The sequence below is a fragment of the Bubalus bubalis genome, chromosome 3 (genome assembly GCF_019923935.1).
Source record: "Bubalus bubalis isolate 160015118507 breed Murrah chromosome 3, NDDB_SH_1, whole genome shotgun sequence".
Classification (NCBI taxonomy): Eukaryota; Metazoa; Chordata; class Mammalia; order Artiodactyla; family Bovidae; genus Bubalus; species Bubalus bubalis.
In genome coordinates, this window is record NC_059159.1 from 68048130 (window position 1) to 68070133 (window position 22004).

At 43.5% G+C, this 22004-nt stretch overlaps 1 protein-coding gene and 1 long non-coding RNA gene across 2 annotated transcripts in view; one reads left to right on the forward strand and one right to left on the reverse strand.

Moving 5' to 3' along the window:
• GALNTL6 (polypeptide N-acetylgalactosaminyltransferase like 6) overlaps window positions 1-22004 on the forward strand; it is a 1476265-nt gene that overhangs the window by 1416672 nt on the left and 37589 nt on the right. The window lies entirely within an intron of this gene.
• LOC123332740 lies at window positions 103-20226 on the reverse strand. The gene is made up of 4 exons (XR_006549726.1): window positions 20115-20226; window positions 15147-15218; window positions 6147-6326; window positions 103-495 (listed from the first exon to the last, which is right to left on the reverse strand). It is a non-coding gene; the product is annotated as an uncharacterized LOC123332740 (long non-coding RNA).

Below are 22004 nucleotides of genomic sequence, written 5' to 3' on the forward strand. Positions count from 1 at the left end.
TGAAGCCAATCTAACTCTCTGTGGTATGATACATACCACAGTCAAAAAGACACAAAGATTAAGGATTAAAGAAGAAGCATAGATACACCAGGGAAACTCAAGTAGTAAGAAAGCACAAGTTCATATTTTAATATAAAACATGATAGAATGAGGGGAAAACAAACTAAAAAGTTAAAGAAAGCCAAAAAAGACATTATAAATGACAAAGACTACAATCTATAGAGAAGCAACTTTTATGAGGTAGAAACTGTTGTAAATGAAGAAGAAAAGGACTGAAACGTACCAAAAATGGAACAACAAACATCTCTCAGTCCAAGACATAGCAGGTAAACCAAACTTAATAAGATTCCATGTAATCGAAGCCATGTAATTCGGAATTCCCTGCATTCCAGTGGCTAGGACTCCAAGCATCCATTGCCAGGGGCTGGGTTCAATCCCTGGTTGAGGAACTAGGATCCTGCAAGCCGAGCGGCATAGCCAAGAATAAATATAAACCTGGAAAAAATAATAATAAAACATGTAATCAGCACTGTAAATAGAATAGACCTCTTTAACTCTGAAACATTTTTTTAAATTCACTTTATTTTCAAGTACACAAGTCTGAATGTATGTTCCTGTTATAAAGAAACCAGGTTTGCCTCAGAGATCTACATATAAAAAGAAATCTAAACACAAAATTAACAGAATAAACACTTAGAGGATTTTAAATTTGAATTGGAAATGGCAAGGTGGATCGGGATTTTTTTTCTCCCTTGCTTTCTAAAACACAAATTTTCAGTTCTGTTCACTGAGAAGGACTAGAAACAATTCCACTCCATTCTCACAGGCACATCTAACTCTCAATGTGGTCTCTAAACTGGATTCTCCACTCAGTGGAACTAAGGATCCTTGAAGAAATGACTGATCCTAGGTGTGGGCAGGAAATGTAGGAAAATGGGCTGGGACATTTTGCCCCAGAAAGTAAGGAAGGGAAGGAAGCAATGAGGGTCTGATCAAGAGGGCGCAGGTCGGGATGCTGTTTATTCAACTGCTGCTGCTGCTTAGACTCTCTGCAGCTGCTGCTAAGTCGCTTCAGTCATGTCCGACTCTGTGCAATCCCATGGACTGCAGCCTACCAGGCTCCCCCGTCCCTGGGATTCTCCAGGCAAGAACACTGGAGTGGGTTTCCATTTCCTTCTCCAATGCATGAAAGTGGAAAGTGAAAGTGAAGTTGCTCAGTCGTGTCCGACTCTTAGCAACCCCATGGACTGCAGCCTACCAGGCTCCTCCATCCATGGGATTTTCCAGGCAAGAGTACTGGAGTGGGGTGCCATTGCTTCTCCCCAGCTTAGACTCTCAGTTGTGTCCAATTCTTTTGTGACCCCATGGACTGCAGCCTGTCAGGCTCCTCTGTCCATGGAATTCTCCAGGCAAGAATACTGGAGTGGGTTGCCATTTCCTCCTCCAGGGGATCTTCCCAACCCAGGGATCAAACCTGTATCTCCTGCATGTCTCCAGCATTGCAGGCAGGTTCTCTAGCACTAGGGCCACCTGGGAAGTCCCAGCTAACCTTTAATAATTACGACAAAAATGTTCAAGAGGAGCTACAGAGGACCTAGGATGGTACAAAGCTCAGTAGTAAGCCTTCTTTTCTTTTTTAATTTATTTTTTAATTGGAGGATAACTGTTTTACAATATTGTGTTGGTTTCTGACACACAACAGCACAAATCAGTCATAATTATACAGATAGATAGATATAATATCTATATATGTATAGACATATGCTTGGTTGGTTCTAGAACCTACCAATATGCTTGGTTCTATATATGTATAGGTATTATATATATATCTATACCTTCCCTTTGAGCCTCCCTCCCCCATCCCATCCCACACCTCTGGGTCATCACAGAGCACCAGGCTGGGCTTCCTGTGTTATATAGCAGTTTCCCACTAGTTATTTGCCTCACACTGGAGAAGGAATGGGCAACCCAATTCAGTATTCTTGCCTGGAGAATTCCATGGACAGAGGAGCCTGGGAGGCTACAGTCCATGGGGTCACAAAGAGTCGGACACGACTGAGTGACTAACACATGCACACACCTGTTTCACACATGGCACTGTATATATATACATCAATCCCACTTTTGTAATTCATCCTTCCCTCTCCTTCCCCTACGAACATAGACGTCCACCAGCAGATGAATGGATGAGGAAGATGTGCTACATGTACACAATGGACTATTACTCAGCCATAAAAAGGAACAAATTTGTTGTAGTGAGGTGGATGAACCAAGAACCTACTGTACAGAGTGAAGTAAGACAGGAAGAAAAAAATATCATATATTGATGCATATATATGGAATCTAGAAAAATAGTATTGGTGAACCTATTTGTAGGGAAAGAATGGAGCTGCAGTTATAGAGAACAGACTTGTAAGCTTTCTTAAAAGTAATGCCTTCAAGTAACTTCAGACATGTAAACAGCTGCAGTCTAAGAAAATACTATAGAAACTCAAGAGATTACCTACAGAATGCATTTCAGACTGATCATGAATACTGTTATAAATTAAGTTTTAATTAGGACCCGAAAGCCTCATACCAATCAGATATCTAGTCATTATTGTGTTGGTTAACTATGCTTTATCTCTTAATATTATAAACTCCACATAAAAATGATTAAAGTCTCATTCTTGTCAAAAACAAAAAAGGACCTAGGAGTCAGCTAACAGTTTAAAACCACTTGCCATAGACAAGACACTATGAATACCCAAAAAGTTGACCCAATAAATTAAAATACACTAAATATATTGGGTTCCAAAATCACTGCAGATGGTGACTGCAGCCACAAAATCAGAAGATGCTTGGTTCTCGGAAGGAAAGCTATGACAAACCTAGATAGCATATTAAAGCAGAAACATCACTTTGCTGACAAAGGTTGGTGTTTAATGCATAAGAACTTGAACAAACTCCAGGAGATAGTGAAGGACATGGAAGCCTGGTGTGCTGTAGTCCATGGGGTCACAAAGAGCCGGACATAACTGAGTGACTGAACAAGAACAAATAAACAAAAAGTTGCAAATTCATAAAAGGAAGGGAGGTGAGAAAAAGAGAAACCAAGCTGAAAAATCAAGAACTAGGTCTGATATAATCTTTTAAAAACTGCAACAGCAATACCAACAAGATCAAATCTGAATTTAATTAAGCTTTTAAACAAAACTTCAGTCCACAGGAAACTTGGGCGGTAGAAGAGAAAGTTAAATGACATCTGAAACCAAATCTAGAATTTAAGAATCTAACACTAAGTCCATGCAGGGTAGGGGTGGGGTCTAGATTATGAAATATTCACAAAAGTTTTGTACAGCTTAAGAACCACACATCATGAAATGGAACTTGCTTGGATCCTGAATAGAATATAATAAACTAACTGAAAAGAGGCATTTTTAGGCAATTAAGGAAATCCGAATCTGGGTTATGTATTGATGACACTAATTGTTGTTAATTTGTGGCTTTGTGGGGAAATGTCTCTCTCTCTCTCTCTCTCTCTCTCTCTCTCTCTTGCTCTTTTCTCTCTCTTTTTCTCCTAGAGAAGATTGCTAAACCATTTAGGGGTGAAATGACAAGACACATAGAAAAGTATTCAGCAACAGCAGGAGGAGGTTGGGAAGATGAACAAGCATGGCAAGATGCTGACAGTTTACAAACACCATGATTGGTATACAGAAATTTTCATAATAAGATTTTTTAATGCATTGGTTTGAAGGGTTGTGGGAACTCAGTAACAACAGGGAAATAGCTACATGTTGGTGACAGAGTAGTCACAGCTAGTCATCAGCATTTTATTTTATTTCTCCCCTGGAGCTAAAATCATTATATTGGAATCATCATCATATCTCTCATGTTTGAATGGCAGAATGCCTCAATAATATAATATTTTACTCAGGTTTTATATTTAGGATATTTATTAGCTCCGTCTGAGAACTGGTGTAGAATAACATGAAAGAAGACACCATAAATGTATGAGCAGATGGCATCTTTTGGGGGAGGAGGGTTTATTATTGAAGTATAGTTGATTTGCAATGCTGTGCCCGTCTCTGCTGTACAGCAAAGTGACTCAGTTATACACATACATACATTCTTTTTTAATATATTCTTTTCCATTACGGTTTGCCACAGGATATTGAACACAGGTCCCTGTGCTGGACAGTAGGACCTTGTTGTTTATCATCCTATATATAATAGTTTGCATCTGCTAATCCCAACCTCCCAGTCCTTCTCTCCCCAACCTCCCCTCAAGGACTGTTTTCTTCCCCCCCTTATTTTTTTTAGATTATGGAAGTATGATAGCACACTTACAGGAGACTTGGAGAATACAGAACAAAGTTACATATACTTCCACTATATATTACAATTATTTTTAAGTAGATAAATGAAGATTTTTAGCTGTAGTTTCAATTTCAAACTATTAAAAATTAATAGAATGAATATACAGAAAAGTATAAGGATATACCTGACCTGAAAAGCACTATGACCTAGCTTAACATAATTAAGATTTACACAATTTTCACACAACAGCAGGACACAAATTCCCTTCAAATTCCCATAGACTATAAACCAGGAAACAGAAAAAAAAAATTTGACTGAGGCTTGAAACTTCTAGTCCAATTATGAGAATATAAAGAAATGCTACATTGTTTTAAAAAAGAAATTAATATGTGATAGACACAGGGATCAAACCTGGGTCTCCTTCATTGCAGGCAGATTCTGTACCATCTGAGCCACCAGGGAAGTCCCACGGTATTTATTATTCACTCAAGTACAGATTTTGCTAGTGTCCATTATTTGTTCAAATTTCACAAAATTTTATGCTAGTGTCCATTATTTGTTTTCATACCTTATTGAAGATTTCACATTGCATTTGATCACACTGAGCAGCTTCAGTTACATGCAACAAATTCTGATAAATTCTCTTTTCATTTTTATTGTTATCATTAGAAAATTATATTTTCTGATTTTCCTTGTTATGGCTTCTTAGATACACCCATCATTTAAAAGTGGACATTTAATTTCCAAATACATGGGGTTTTCTTAAGTACCCTTGACATTAATTTCTTATTTTGCTACTAATTTCTCATTTAAATGCTTTCTTCTCTATTATCACTCTCTGTGCTTTTTTTTTATCTTTTAACTTTATTGAGGCTTTCAACAGCTAAGTCAAAGATCTTTCTTGGTAAATGTCACCTTTTTGTCTGCCAGAATCTCTCTCTCATTTCTAAATGTTGGACTACTGGTTATTAGTTGTCTAGAGAACTTCCTTCTTTCTTATCAGTAACATACAATTATCTTTCAAAACCATGTTATGATTAGTAAACTTCAAAGAATAGTTCATGTTTTCAAAATGCTTACTCTAGATAGGTTAGTCCTCCAAACATACATGAAACATAGAGTCTAGTTATCCACCATTTAACTAGATAGCAACAGAGATCACACTGATTTTAAAAGAAAGAATGAGGGGGAAAAAATCACCATGTTTACAGGAGATGCCAGCTTCCACAACTAAAATCACCATGTAGCAATCTGGGTCAAAATAATCCTATTCAGAGGAAGTAAAGGAGGGGAACTCAGACAGTAAAGAATCTGCCTGCAATGCAGGAGACTCAGGTTCAATCCTTAGGTCAGGAAGATTCCCTGGAGAAGGGAAAGGCAACCCACTCCAGTATTCTTGCCTGGGAAATCCCATGGACAGAGGAGCCTGGTGGGCTACAGTCCCTGGGGTGGCAAAGAGTCGAACATGACTGAGCATGGCACACACACACACACACACACACACACAAAGGAGACAAAGATGATAGACCTAAAAAGCACTGAGACACAGAAGTCACGTAACTGCCCGTGTTCCGTGATGAAGAAGCAGAGCTTGTCCAGGGCACACCCGGCAGCACTCAGCCCTGAGCCCATGGCAGCCAGAGCCACGGAAAAGCACTGCACGTCTCCCCACAGCATCGGATTTAAAGGTGGGGAGGAAAATAACACCATGAAAAATAGCACTGATACGAGATGGCCTGTTAGAGAATAGAATGCACAATGCAGAACACTTGCTTAAATGAAAGTTTCAAGAAGATACTGTACTTCAATCTGAGACTGCCGATTCCCCACACACGAGCACCTACCATCAGCCTGGTTCTCGGGGAAAGGTTTGCAGGGTGCCAGCCTAAGGAAAGGGCTAGATGGATGAAACCGACCCTCCTCTTTGAAGATCCAGAAACGTTGCTCCTGGCAACCATAAGTTCATTTGAAGTAAGTCAGAGATAGAAGAAGAAATACCATATGACATCCCTTATATGTGGAATCTAAAAAGAAACAATACAGATGAACTTACTTAAAAAACAGAACGAGACCTCACAGAGACCAACACATTCATTTATGTGCTGATCCACTGAGAGGGTGACTGTGGACTTCTGCTGGCCACCCTGCCTCCCCCAGGAGCCCTGACATTGCTGTCATTGGACCCATCGAGCTGAAAGTTCACTTTCATTCCTCTGGCGTCACTCCTCAGGATTAATGGGCCAAGCCCCGCAGCCATCACAGCGGATGGACTGTGAGCACATGAGACAGTGAGTTAGGGCTCTGAGTTTTGCTCTCATGTGTCGTAAGGACTAGCGACCGTGATGAGGGTGAACTGTTTTCACCATCTGAGGGGTAAACACCTCACCCACAGCACGCGGACTGAATCCTAAAGTTCTTGAAATCCTCCTCGCAGTTCAGAACAACCTCAAATGAGACCGTTTCTCCCCAAACCACAAAGGTCATGACAGAATTGTTGCTACTCAGTATTCCCAAGGACAAGCCTCTGCACCTCCCAAAATAACAAACCCAACACACCCCCTTAGATTCACAGGCTACCTAAGGGCATACAAATGAGCCAAGAAAATCCCACAATGCAGCAGCTTCCCAGTGAAAACAGGGGAATTAACAAAATGCTAAATACCCCTCAGCTTTCCCTGTTCGTCTTTTCTGCAAACCCAACTGATCTCACTCTGCCGCACAAAAAGCTCCATGTGCAAAGTCGTGACAAATATGAGAATAATAGCAAACAATCATCGTTCTCAAAGTTCAGAACACGTCCTGAGTCCTGCTGAGCTCCCAGGCACCTCTGTTTGTTCAAATTCCATCTCCAACATTTATGGGATATGCTAGAATCCAGCGAGTTAATCCCTCAGGTTCCACAGTAGTAAAATGAGAATAGTAGTCCCTACGTTCCAGAGTGAGTTGAGTATTAACTGTAACGATGCGTGTAAAGCTCTCATCTCAAGGTCTGTTCTATGGGAAATGAGCAACAGAAGCCGCCTGTCTGCTCGGGCAGTAGCGGTGGTACCCACAGTATCTGCACATCCAAGTTTATGGCTACAGTAACAGGAGTCTAACAGTCTGGCCATCTCAAAGCCAAAGGAATGCAGAATAACCCAAAGAGAATCATTCCACATGTGTATAGTTACTGGTAATTAAACATCTAATTCTCATATCTAAAAGAGAAAATTACATTTAATTCTCTTTCATGCCAAAGTGAACTGAGCGAATTTTCTCCTGAAGGTAATCAGTTTTGTCTCCCCTAAAAGATCTAATTGTCAACAAATGTTTGGGATAGAAGTTGCCAACTAAATAAAACAAAGAAAACTGAATATGGAAAGAGCAGTTTCTTTTGACAGTGTCAGACCCAACACTGACATTCTGAATGGGTGGATGGTGGGGGGAAGTTCAAGTTCATAGTGAGTCTACACCTGGGTTACATTGAGCAGAAAAAGGCAAGAGTCTTCCACTGTTCAAGGACTCCTTTATTTCCTCTTTCTCTGCAAATGAATTACAAAATCACTAAAAATTTAGAAGCAGAGTTTGCCTCTTCTAGCTTGTGTATGTGTGTGTTAGATGCTCAGTAGCCCACCAGGTTCCTCTGTCCATGGGATTTCCCAGGAAGAATGCTGGAGTGGGTTGCCATTTCCTCCTCCAGGGGATCTTCCTGACCCAGGGATTGAACCTGGGTCTCCCATATTCAGGAGGATTCTTTACCATCTGAGCCACCAAGAAAGCCCCCCCTTATAGCTTACTAGTATGTTTTCTTTGGTTTTAGGAACCCCCCTGAGCTGTCCTGCTTGGTTACAAAACAGGAGCACTAGAGCTAGAAAGCTTGGCCATGACTACTTGAGCTATTCATTCAGAAAACAATCTTGGTTAGTCTCTAAAGATGACAGTATGGATTGGAAGAGAGTGAGTCTCAGATAAAGCAGGATTAGAGAGGGGAAGATAAAAATCAAAATGCTTATCCCTTGCAACTTCCTTCAGCTGTTTTTAGTTTTCTCCTTGCAACTGGAAGGAATCCTGGTCCTTTGAGGGGATTTCCAGGCAGCTCTCTCCTGAAACGATTATGTGCCATCACATAAGAAGAGATCATGCTATATCTCCCTGTAACTTTTTTCTCATGAGTAAGTGGAGGTGCGGTCACTGCAGACAGTGAGTGCAGCCATGAAATTAAAAATCACTTGCTCTTTGGAAGAAAAGCTATGACAAACCTAGATTGTGTATTAAAAAGCAGAGATATCACTTTGCCGACAAAGGTCCATATAGTCAAAGCTATGGTTTTTCCAGTAGTCATGTATGGATGTGAGAGTTGGACCATAAAGAAGGCTGAGCACCAAAGAATTAATGCTTTCAAATTGTGGTGCTAGAGAAGACTCTTGAGAGTCCTTTGGACTGCAAGGAGGTCAAACCAGTCAATCCTAAAGGAAGTCAGTCCTGAATAGTCATTGGAAGGGCTGATGCTGAAGTTCCAGTACTGTCACCACCTGATTTGAAGAGCCAACTCACTGGAAAAGATCCTGACGCTGGGAAAGATTGAGGCCAGAAGGAGAAAGAAGCATCAGAGGATGAGATGGTTGCATGGCATCACCGACTCAATGGACATGACTTTGAGCAAACTGCAGGAGATGGTGAAGGACAAACTTGCCATGCTGCAGTCCATGGGGTCGCAAAGAGTTGGACATGACTTAGCAACTGAACAACAACAAACAAAGTGGAGGTGAATATGTTATTGGTGCGTGACAGAGTGAGTTCTAAATACATTGAGAAAAGTGCATTCATTCAGACATCCTATCAAGCACAAATCTCTTCCAATATCCACCCCCAAGCAAAGGAATGCCGTGCTGCCGCACATGACCTGCCGTTATGTCCAGACCCTTTGCGCTTGGCTTCTTTTCTTTCATGACTTTACAAACAGCCAAAGCAAATTCCCCAATCACCATCAAGTAAGCACTGTCATTTTTTATTACTGTGAAATATGCATATAAACTTTACCTTTACAGGTATTTTTAAATGAACAGGCCGGTGGCATTAAATACATTCACGCTGTTGTGTAATCATCACCACCATCTCCAGGACTCTTCCATCATCCCATGAAACTCTGTCCCCATTAAACAGCTCCACATTCCTGCCTCCCCAGCCCCTGATAGCTTCTATTTTGCTCCTTGTTTCTATGGATTTGACTGTTCCAGGTAATTCAAAAGAAGTTCAGAAGAACCCTACAGTGTTTGTCCTTTCGGGCACTGGCTTTTTTCACTTAGTATAATGTCTTCAAGAGTCATTCATGTTGAGGCATGTATCAGAATTTCATCTTTTTAAGGCAAGATAATACTCCATTGTGTGTGCGTGTGTATATATATATCACATTTGTACGTTTTACATATATATCACATTTTGTTTATCCATTCATCCATTAATGCAACTTTGGGTTGTTTCCACATTTTGGCTATTCAAATAATGTTGCTATGAACATGGGTGTACAAATACCTGTTCAAGTCTTTGCTATCAATTATTTTGTGTGTATATCCTAAAGAAAGAAAGTGAAAGTGAAAGCGAAGTCACTCCATGGACTGTAGCCTATCAGGCTCCTCTGTCCATGGGATTTTCCAGGCAAGAGTGCTGGTGTGGATTGCCAGTTCCTTCTCCAGGGGATCTTCCCGACCCAGGAATCGAATCCGGCTCTCCCGCATTGTAGGCAGACGCTTTACCGTCTGAGCCACCAGGGAGAATTACTGTATACCCTAAAGGGGAACTGCTACATGGCCATCAGCACGTGGTGCAATTGTCCCTTGAACTAGAGTAAGCCAAGGGGAGGTGCTGAAGTCTACGACTAGCAAAAGTGGGGCTTTCGCAGCTTCTCAGGGCCCTCAAATCAAAGTTGGAATCCAAAGTCCACCACAGACTTACTGTAACCTCGCTATGCCTTGTTTAACAGGGTAAATGCTGGCCAGCAGAAAGCTATGTCCAGATCCTAATTCCTGAGCCTGTGAATGTGCTAGTATTTGGGGAAAGGGTCTTTGTGGATGGAATTAAGTTAAGGATCTCAAGATGAGATCATGCTAGACTATCTGTTGGTTGGTTGGTTTAGTCACTAAGTCTTGTCAGACTCTTGCGACCCTGTGGACTGTACCCTCCTGGGCTCCTTTGCCCATGGGATTCTCCAGGCAAGAATGCTGGAGTAGGTTGCCATTTCCTTCTCCACTAGACTAACTGAGTGGAGCCTAAATCCAGTGGCAAGTGTCCTTAGAAGAGACACAGAGGAATGGGGAAGGGAAGAGAAGAGAGGGGAAGGCCATGTGAAGACAGAGGCAGAGATGGGATGAGTAGGTGCACACTAAGGAATGCTGGGATCTCCCAGAAGCTGGGAGAAGCAAGGAATGATATTTCCCCTTAAGCCTTTGGAGGGAGCACAACCCAGCTGACACCTTGATTTTGAACTTCTAGCCTCCAAAACTCTGAGAGACCACATTTCAGTGCTTTACCCTACCAAGTTTGTGGTAATTTATTACAGCAGCTGCAGGAAACTAATACAGCTTGGTTTCCTAATTGCAAAATAGAAATGCAACCATACCTCCTTCATAGAGTAGTTTTGATAAAATGAAATAATCCACAAAAAGCACCTAGCCTAGGGCCAACAGCACGTTCTTAGTGAAATGCTGGCTGTTATTTACTGCAATGGAAACCCTGTTTGCATAACAAATGGATGACAGAAGCAATGCAGTACCTAAGTCATACACAAGGCAGTGGTTCAAGAGAGCGGTCTCATAGTCATTTTCTTGTCTACCAGTGCCCGTGGGTACAGGGAAATTTTCAGATCCTGAATTCCAGAGAGCAAAGTCTAAGTTTGCATGTGTCTATGTGTTGGGGTTGCGGGGGGAGTTATATGTAATAAACACATGAAACAGTCTTTATGGGCCAACAGAGATACAAAGTGAGAATACTTTGTGTGTGTGTACGTTTTTCTGGAGAGCCCATGGCTTTCATCAGATTCCAAAAAGCGTTTAGTATCACTTATATTAAGTGATATTAACAGCCTTGAATGATAAGATTAAGACTGGGCTCAAAAATATAAAACAAGTAAGTGTCACATTCGGCTAGAGGGCCACCTGTGGCTCAGAAAGGCATTGCTGGAGCTTCACCCGTGACCTAATTCCAGCAACAAGAGGAGTCAGGACTTGAGTGCATGCTCAGATGTGTTTGACTTTTTTGCGACCCCCTGGACTGTAGCCCCCAGCCTCCTCTGTCCTTGGAATTCTCCAGGCAAGAATACTGAAGTGGGTAGCCTTTCCCTTCTCCAGGGAATCTTCATGACCCAGGGGTCGAACCCGGGTCTCCTGCACTGCAGGCAGCTTCTTTACCATCTGAGTCACCTGGGATTCCCTTAAACCGCCTGGTGTGTGGTATTTTTCTATGGTAGCCCCAGCTGGTGAATTCATTAAACACCAAAAACTATGCCAGATGTTGGAGTTGGAGATGATGAATGCAGAGCTTCTCCCCAGGGTCACTGGCTTGAGGGAATATTGCAGGCTCCTGCAAGACACAGAAGCCAGCCCTTGATCTCTCAAAGCCACCTGAAACTCGGCGGGTTTGCTGAACTTCCACGTGAACTTGCCTGGACCAGCTGTTTAAGTTGTACATGGACCCAGACTCACTAGACTGGAACCAGACTTCTGCAGGCTGTCTTTAAGACCTCTTTTGTTTTGTTCTGCATAGTTTTGTGGTTCTGTTTTGCTCTATTTCCAGGGAGAAATAAAGTTTCACTCTCTCCCAGAGAAAGGACAACAGTCAGCTTTTGACACCCAGCATTTCAATCATAATCTCATCAAACTCTGATTAGCTTGTTCTGGGAACTATCTCTCCATTGAGTCTGTTGTGATCAACTACATCCACAGCTGGGCTTCATGGGTGGTGCTAGTAGTAAAGAACCCACCTACCTGCCAATGCTGGAGATAGAAGAGGCTCAAGAGTGACCCCCGGGTCAGGAAGATCCCCTAGAGGAGGGCATAGCAACCCCCCCCAGTATTTTTGCCTGGAGAATCCTATGGACAGAGGAGCCTGGTGGGCTGTGGTCCATGGGGTTGCCAAGAGTCGGACACAACTGAAGCGACTTACAATACACACACAGTTAAGAAACTTGTGAGGAAGACTATCCAAAATGCTCAAATTCGGAGAAAGTGTGGGATTATTGTCCAAAAAGCCGACTGGAGCATTCAAGCGTTCTGAGATTACTGCACTGGTCGTTGCATGATGGTGGCCCAGTGTGGGATTGCTGGTGTCACTGGTTTAAAAGGAAAATATTTGCTTTTTTCATAGGAAATATTAATCCGTTTTCCCTACTAGTTTTGCATGAATTTCTCTTGATACAGGACACAGAGGTAGAATACTGGTCAGTGTGACACAAAATTTTAAGGCTAGACCTCCAAAGTTCACTATTTCTGCTCCTCATCTGTTTGATTTTGTGTCAGGAGGTAAGGAGGAGGAGTTTCCTGTGCTATACAGTAGGTTTTCATTAGTTAGCCCTTTTATACACAGTGTCAATGGTGTATATGTGTCAACCCCCAACCCTTCAATTTGCCCCAACTCCCTCCTTCCCCCCTTGGTTTCCATATGTTTATTCTCTATGTCTGTGTGTCTATTTCTTCTTTGCAAATAAGACCATCTGTATCATTTTTCTGGGCTTCCTAGGTGGGACTAGTGGTAAAGAACCTGCCTGCCAATGCAGGAAACCTAAGAAACACAGATTTGATCCCTGGGTCGAAAAGATCCCCTGGAGGATGGCATGGCAACCCACTCCAATACTCTTGCCTGAAGAATCCCATGGACAGAGGAGCCTGACAGGCTACAGTCCATAGGGTCACAAAGAGTCGGATACTAGAGAAGCAACTTAGCATGCACACATTTGTTTTTTCTAGATTCCACATATATGTGTCAATATGCAATATTTGTTTTTTTCTGATTACTTCACTCTGTATGACAGTTTCCAGGTTCATCCCTGTCTCTGCAAATGGCACAATTTCATTTCTTTTTATGGCTGAATAAGATTCCATTGTATTTATGTAGCACATCTTCTTTATCCATTCCTCTGTTGATGGACAGATTACTTCCATGTCCTGGCTATTATAAACAGTGCTGCAATGAGCACTGGTCTACATGTGTCTTCTTGAGTTAGGGTGTTCTCTGGGTATATGCCCAGCAGTAGGATTGCTGGGTCATATGGTAGTTCTCCAAGTCACCTCTTCTACTATGGTGTGTTTAACAGTGATGAAATTTACAGTAGAAAGCTCAGACCTTGAATTATCTTACTTGAAAATAAAGACCATTTGCTGACCTTCTTTGGAAAGATAATGAGTTCAAGAGAACCTACTTCCCTGGAGAACTTTAATAGCCCACAGATGTCCATACATCTGAAGGACTTTGCTTCAATCCTGTCCAATTCAGCAGGACACATACTTCTCAGAATCAACCTTATTATTCTTGATTGCAAATTTCAATTAACTAACTACTGAATTTTACACAAAAGCCTAGCATCCGTTTATTAGACAAGCTTTTAAACCTGTCCACATTTCCATGATCTGAACTAAATTCAAAGGAAGAACTGTTTTATCTAGACACCATGCTCCGTGAGGCATTTCTCAAGCACTAAAAACTTGTTTTATTTTCACTGCCTATAGTGACCTGAATTCTCAAGAATAATGTTGAAAGTGGATTTTCAAGATTACAACAGAGTTGGAGCAAATCTGAGATTTACTGGCAGTTCTCAGATGAAAGCGGCCTTGACGGGAGTGTTTTTATTAGCAGAACATCACTCCAGGGGAAACAGCAGGGATGGGAAATGCCAAGGGATTAGGGGCCAGGTCTGGGGAGACGGCCCTGTGTGCGTTCCGAGCGGCGGTGCAGCAGGCATGGTGATGACCAGTCTGCAGTTTCCTCCCACAGTCTCAGCTGACACGGGGCCACGACGCCTCCAGGGCACACAAACCACCTTCTCCAGAAGGCACTGTGTTCAGTGCAGCATCTCCGCTCAGAAGCCCCTCACAGGCACGGATGGTGCGGCTGACAGCGTGGGACGTGGGCTTCCTGTAGACTCCTCCTCCCTGAAGAATACTCTGATTCCCTGCTGACTTTCAGACCTTCTTTAGGCAGGTGTTCCTGTAGATAGTCTTGAACTCTCCCTGTAAAACTTTCCTGCAGGTCTCATTTCCCCTCCTCCTATGCAGCTTTAATTTACTCTTCTGAGTTCTGTATATTGCAGGGAGAGAACCGGGGCCCGAGAGAATCTGTTCATCTCCCAAGCGACTCCTTGTTGTTTGGTGGCTGTATCTGACTCTTGGTGACCCCGGGACTGTAGCCTGACAGGCTCCTGTGTCCATGGGATTCTCCAGGCAAGAATACTGGAGTGGGTTGCCACTTCCTTTTCCAGGGGATCTTCCTGACCCAGGGATCGGCCTGTGGCTCTTGCACTGGTAGGCAGATTCTTCATCATTGAGCCACCTGGGAAGCCTGAGTTTTCCTGTAGAAAGTCTTGAACTCTCCAAAAAAATTTTCCTTCAAGTCTCATTTGCCCTCTTTCTGTTCAGCTTTAATTTACTCATCTGAGTTTTGTATATTGCAGGGAGAAAACCAGGGCACACGTGAGTCCTTTCATCTCCTAAGCTATTCTTTAGACTTTAACAAAAAGTCTGCCTTCACATTTCTGGTGTACATGGACTGTGCTTTTGTTTAATCACACCTGTGTGCATAACTCACATCAAAATGCAAATAATTGTCACCCGAGCTCTCAGAAACCCTTGCTTAGCCAAGCCAGCGGGTCACTCACTTACCAACAATACGTCCAAGAGGATGTGGACTGAACTCATTCCTTTCTTGACTTTGTGAAATGACAATACCGAAACCTAAAAAAAAAAATCCAAACCACAAAAAAATATATATATATCAGTTACTAAGAGTTCTAAGTTATATTCTGCCTGTTCAAAAGATCAAAATTGTTCCATCTTCTCTGCTTTACAAAGGATACACCCAGCTTCATTGGACACAAAAGGAGGTATTTCTTCATTGACGGTGTAGATCAGGATAAAGTCACCACAGTTCTGCAGCTTTCTAAGTTTTCTTTTTGGAAAATGTTATATTTTAAGAATCTAGGTTCGAAATCTAGAGTCTCGTGCAGAGGTCAGGAAATGCTTCCTCCCCATAATCTGTGACTCCTCTGATTCCCGAAGCCCCCCGACCCCTGCCCAGAGTCCAGGTATCGCGGGCCAACAGCTGTCCCCTTCAGCCCTGGGCCTAGATGATTTAATGGTCACTTGTCCATCCCTGGGCTGCCAGCACTTTAACCAAGCAATCGTCACAGGGGTCTTATTGCTGACCCTGCTTCAGCCTCTCTACCTTGGTCAGACTCCAACCCCACCCAGGATGGCGCTCTCTTCTAAACCCAAGGGTTCACAACCATCTCTCATCTCCATGCATCCCTTGGGCTCAATAAAGCATTTGCCACCAACAGACCACCCCAAACTGCACTGTTCTGGTGAATTAATTCTCTCCATTCCCATTGCATGGTGTAGAGCAAGGATCTAGGGATCAGAGATGGGGGTACCAATCCTGCTTGCCATCTACCTGTTGCATCATCTTGGACAAACCATGTAATTTCCCAGAGTCTCAGTAACAATGGAAGGACACACACTGCACGCCAGTGGTGCAGATGAAGAAGTGAAATGATAGTTGTGAAAGCTCCCAATTCAGTATGAAGCATTGTTGTTGTGAAGTTGTGTCCAACTCTTTGTGACCCCATGGACTGTAGCCCACCAGGCTCCTCTGTCCATGGGATTTTCCAGGCAAGAATACTGGTGCGTGCTAAGTTGCTTCAGTCACATCTGACTCTTTGCGATCCCATGGGCTGTTGCCTGCCAGGCTCCTCTGTCCATGGGATTCTCCAGACGAGAACATGAGAGTCGGTTGCCATTTGCTTCTCCAAGGGATCTTCCCAAATTAGGGATGAAACCTGTGGCTCCTGCATTGGCAGGCGGATTCTTTACCACTGAGCCACCAGGGAAGCCCAGTATGAAGTATAGGTATTCTCATTTTTTTCCTTCTGTCCGAGAATGTTGCTTAATTAGAAGTGGCTAATTTACACAAATTTTCCTCATCTATTTATGCAGATCGAATCATTTTTGGCAACTAACCTGTCATCTGAAAGTTCTGACACTAGATATATTTCACAAACAATATTCACAGTCCCTCACTTCAAGTAGCAAGACACAGTTTTAGAAATAGACTACTTGGAGCAGAGCACATACATTAAATCTGAAAGCCCTATGGTGGTGTTTGTGCTGTGGGCTCTTCAATTCCTTGTGTAATGTAAGCTAGGCTTCCGAAACAAGTGATTCTAGTAGGTCCCAGGGCACGAGAGAGATGCCAAAGCAATGACATTTATGGTGAATTCAGAAGAGGAAAATGTGTGTGCAATGGGAAGATGATCTCTGCGGGCTTAATTTCTAGGAAAGGAGAGAGTCATCTCTGCCAGCAGCCACTGGATGCCACTGGCATGGAGCAATTAGTGGGGGATGATCTTCGAGAGTATAAATGGTGTCATGACCATGAGGCAGAACCTTCCACAGCGAAGGTCCTAGAAGGATAATGAGGGCGTCATCGTCTGCTGCTGCTGCTGCTGCTAAGTCGCTTCAGTCGTGTCCGACTCTGTGCGACCCCATAGATGGCAGCCCACCAGGCTCCCCCGTCCCTGGGATTCTCCAGGCAAGAACACTGGAGTGGGTTGCCATTTCCTTCTCCAATGCATGAAAGTGAAAAGTGGAAGTGAAGTCGCGCAGTCATGTACGACTCTTCGCGACCCCATGGACTGCAGCCTACCAGGCTCCTCTGTCCATGGGATTTTCCAAGCAAGAGTACTGGAGTGGGGTGCCATTGCCTTCTCTGAGGGCGTCGTCAGTGCTTTGAATTTATAAGCTGTTTTCTAAAATTTTGTGTTGGAGTGTAGTTTATTGACAATATTAGTTTCAGGTGTACAGCAAGGGGATTCAGATATATATACACACACATGTATTCCCACTTCTCATACACACACACACACACACACACTCTTTCAGATTCTTTTCATTATAGGATATTATAAGATATTGAGTAGAGTTTTCCCTGTGCTTTACAGTTGGTCCTTGTTGATTATCTCTTCAATACACAGTAATATGTACATTTTAATCCCAAACTCCTGCTTTATCCCTCCCCGCCATCTGCCATTTTTATTTTCTAAAATCAAAATGAAAGTCACTAAGTCGTGTCTGACTCTTTGCAACCCCATGCCTTGTAGCCCACCAGGCTCCTCTGTCCATGGGCTATTCCAGGCAAGAGTGCTGGAGTGGGTTGCCATTTCCTTCTCCAGGGGATCTTCCCAGCCCAAGGATCGAACCCACATTGCAGGCAGATTCTTTACTGTCTGAGCCACCAAGGAAGCAGCGTGTATATTTTAATCCCAATCCTATTTTATCCCTCCCCACCATCTGCCACTTTTAATTTCTAAAAGCACCTCACTTTTTTAACCCATCTCAGATGAACTGGGGCAGGGCTTATTTATATTTCTATCCTCAAGTCTACTCAGCCTGAAAGGTTGTTTTGTTTTAATTCTGCTTTTTCTCGTTCCCATCGAAGTCCAGCTTCTTGGAAGAGAAGCTTCCATTGGTTGACCTCCCTTTTCCTCCTTTACTGATCTTGAAAATTTCCTAGCTGCCAAGTTCAACAGCCCCTCCCAGACCTTCAGCCTGCTTGACCTCACTAAGGAATTTGACCCTGCTGACCCCCGGCCCTGTCCACTTCTGGAAAACCTCTCTGGTTTCCTCTTATTTTCCTGACTACTCCTCCTTTGACCGCTTCCAGAAGAAACCATTCCTCGGACTTCGACCCTCAACCCTCCTCATCCTCTTTGCTTCTGTGATATCCGGTCCTTCAACTATTACTCAGAAGTGGTTGCATCAGAGTCCAGCCAGGAGAAAGAAAGAATGCCAGTAATTTGAACAGAGAAATCTTCATTTGAACGAAAGTGTTAACACTGATGACTAGGAAAAGATATGTCTATATTAATCAAACCAACAAGCTTAAGTAGCTTCAATACCAGATATCGATTCAGTACTGAGTATTTCTCAGATCACATGAATCTGAAATTCACTCTATTTCTGAGAATTCATGTAAGCATGCAATTTCTGTCAAGCAAATAAACAGAGCTCAGACACAAAGCAATCTTGGCAATGCCATTTGGAGGCAGAGATACCTCATAATTATAAGGTACACATAGACATGCGTATATCTTTACAGACAAAGACGTCTCACAGTTTTCCAGCTAGAGTTTTAAGAGGCCTTTTTTATTTTCTTCTTTCTTCTTCACTCTCAGGGATTAAAGTTACCTAGAGCACAGGTAGATCATTTAATCTCAAAGGCACATGAAGACAAACACCCATTCCTTCCAGAAAGCCAACTTCCTCTAAGAGCATATGCAAAAACCAGTTTCAGAATGCCGAAAGATTCCTATTTTGGCCATTTTCAGGTACTATTTTTACTTTCTAAATAGCCAGTTAAGTTTAAACAAATAACAGTAATAACAATACATATCATCCACTGTATATTAATACATTTGTTGTGGTTCAGTCACTATATCGTGTCTGATTCTTTGTGACCCCATGGACTGCAGCACGCCAGGCTTCCCTGTCTTTCACCATCTCCTGGAGTTTGCTCAAACTCATGTTCAGTGAGTTGGTAATACCATCTAAACATCTGTCACACGCTTCTCCTCCTGCCCTAATCTTTCCCAGCATCAATACATATGCCTCACTTTCAGAGAAACAGGAATCCACATTTAAGTTAACCTTTGCTCAGCACCTGTGGCGATTCTTAAAATAAAAAGCAATGGCCAGGGACTTTGCTAGTGGTCCAGTGGCAAAGACTCCTCACTCCCAGTGCCGGGGGCCCAGGTTCAATCCCTGGTCAGGGAACTAGATCCTGCATGTTGCAACTAAGACTGGGCACAGCAAGTTAAAAAAAAAAAAAAAAAAAGCAATTGGATTTCCCAGGTGGCTCAGTGAATAAGCATCTGCCTGCCACCACAGGAGACACAGGTTTGATCCCTCATCTGGGAAGATCCCACAGGCTGTGGAGCAAGTAAGCCGGTGCACCAGAACCACTGAGCCGATTCTCCAGAGTCTGGGAGCCGCAAATACATACACCCACATGCCCTAGAGCCCCTGTTCTGCCACAAGAGAAGCCACTGTCGTGAGAAGCCTGGGCACCACATCTAGAGGGTAGCCCCCACTTGTCTTAACTAGAGAAAGCCCGAGCAGCAAAGGAAGACCTAGCGCAATCATAAATAAAGTTTTAAAAGAAATGCCCAGAGGTGCGTCCACTGCCTTACTGTCTAACTTCGCTTTCCCCACTGTCATGGCGGCCAGAATCTCCACAAGCCTGAGGGTGTCTAGGGGTTCTCTGTACTCTTGGCAGTGCCCAGCCGTCATGGACAGCCACCACAGGACCCCAGTACTAGCGGATGGCACCCTGGGGTCCCCCCTCACCCCTAGCTTTGGAGACCCGTGTCAGTGGATGACCACAGCGGGATTACAACGGTAATCTGCCAGCCCCCGTCCTCATTTCCCAACATTTTGGTGCTCGTGGGCATTTCCTCAGTCCCCTGGCTGCTCCGCCAATTTGTTGGACTGCACCCAGAAGCTTAGCTTTAAGACCGAAGGAAGAGCCGGGGTCAGCGACAGAAACATCAGCGGTTCATGGAAGGGGGAGCTTACCTGTCTGAAGCAGGGTCCCGGGACAACAGACAGCCGCACTGTAAGCAGTGGAGCGCAGGCAGGACAGGGCTGCCGCCTCCGCCCCGGGGCAGGGCGGGCGGGTAGGGGCGGGCGTGGGGGTGGGGATTGGGGGAGATCGCCCCTTATAGGGGGATTGACACCTGGTCTGCTCCTGGGTTACCAGGGCAACCAGCAGAGGGCCACGCCCCTCACGGCCCCTTTGATGAGCCATCCAGGTGGAGATTTCTGATCTCAACGTGAGAACAATCTGGGGCAGGTGGGTAGGGAGGTCAGTCATGTGAGTCCGGTAGCAGAGATTGTTCAACTGGTGGGTCACTCCTAACGTGTGCTGGGCTTCATTGTGAGTAGAATGAAGCACTCATTCAAGGCTGGAATAAGACAAACCCAGTCTGAGGGTCCAGAGAAGGAAATGGCAACCCACTCCAGTGTTCTTGCCTGGAGAATCCCAGGGACAGGGGAGCCTGGTGGGCTGCCGTCTATGGGGTCGTGCAGAGTCGGACACGACTGAAGCGACTTAGCAGCAGCAGCAGCAGTCTGAGGGTCTCATGTAAAACATACTGACTACGGTTGACACCGAATTGTATAACTGACACTAGCTAAGCAAGGAGAGTCTTCCCATGTGGTTCAGTGGTAAAGAATCGACCTGCCAGTGCAGGAGACATGGGTTCAACCCCTGCATCAGGAAGATCCCCTGGAGAAGGGAATGGCTACCACTCCAGTATTCTTGCCTGGAGAATCCCATGGACAGAGGAGCCTGGTGGGCTACAGTCCATAGGGTCACAAAGAGTCAGATACAACTGAGCAACTAAATAAGCAGCAGCAGCAAGGAGAACTGAAATGTTTTCATCAGGAAAAAAAAAAGATAAATATGTGAGGTGATGACTGTGTTAATTAACTTAATGAGAAAAATCATTTCATGAAGTATACATATATTAACTCACCACAATGTATATGGTAAATACCTAATTTTATATGTCAATTATACCTCAACAAAAGCTGAATTTAAAAAAAAAAAAAAAAAAAGAGGTTCATGAGCTCTCAGAAGAGAAATCCTTTTCCCGCGTTTCTAGTAAAATTCAAAAAAGTTTCAAGACCCTGAAAGAAAATTGGTCCTGTCCAGTGCATTGGCAGCAGAGGTGCCTGCAAAATTCTCTCTGTGCTACAGCATGCTGTGGGGACCAAAAAAGATCACAGCTCTCCAAGAATGAAAAAAAATAAATGATCACAGACAGGACCATGGGATCTAAAGAAATGCTGTCAATCACTGAAGAATGAGAATCACGAAGCAACAGATTTTGGAGCTGATCAGTCAACCTATGGACGTCTCTGCCTGACCCCACCCGGGGACCTTCATCTCCCCTAGACCCACCCAGCCCAGTGAGGACACCCTGCCAGAAGAAGGCTCAGAAACCACTGGTCCTCACGTGTCAGGACTTTGGGAATGACAAAGGACTAGATGTGCTTTCAAAGGAGGGGTCAGACTTTTCTGAGGGGTTGAATTCAAATGTATTTTTCTGAATTTTTAAAACTGAGATATAATTGACCTATAACCTAGTCAGTGTATTGAAAAGCAGAGACATCACTTTGCCGACAAAGATCTGTATAGTCAAGGCTATGGTTTTTTCAGTAGTCATGTATGGATGTGAAAATTGGACCATAAGGAAGGCTGAATGCCGAAGAATTAATGCTTTCAAATTGTAGTGCTAGAGAAGGCTCTTGAGAGTTCCTTGGACACCAAGAAGATCAAACCAGTCAATCCAAAAGGAAATCAATCCTTAATATTCATTAGAAGGAATGATGCTGAAGCTGAAGTTCCAATACTTTGGCCACCTGTTGCAAAGAGCTGACTCATTGGAGAAGAGATGCTGG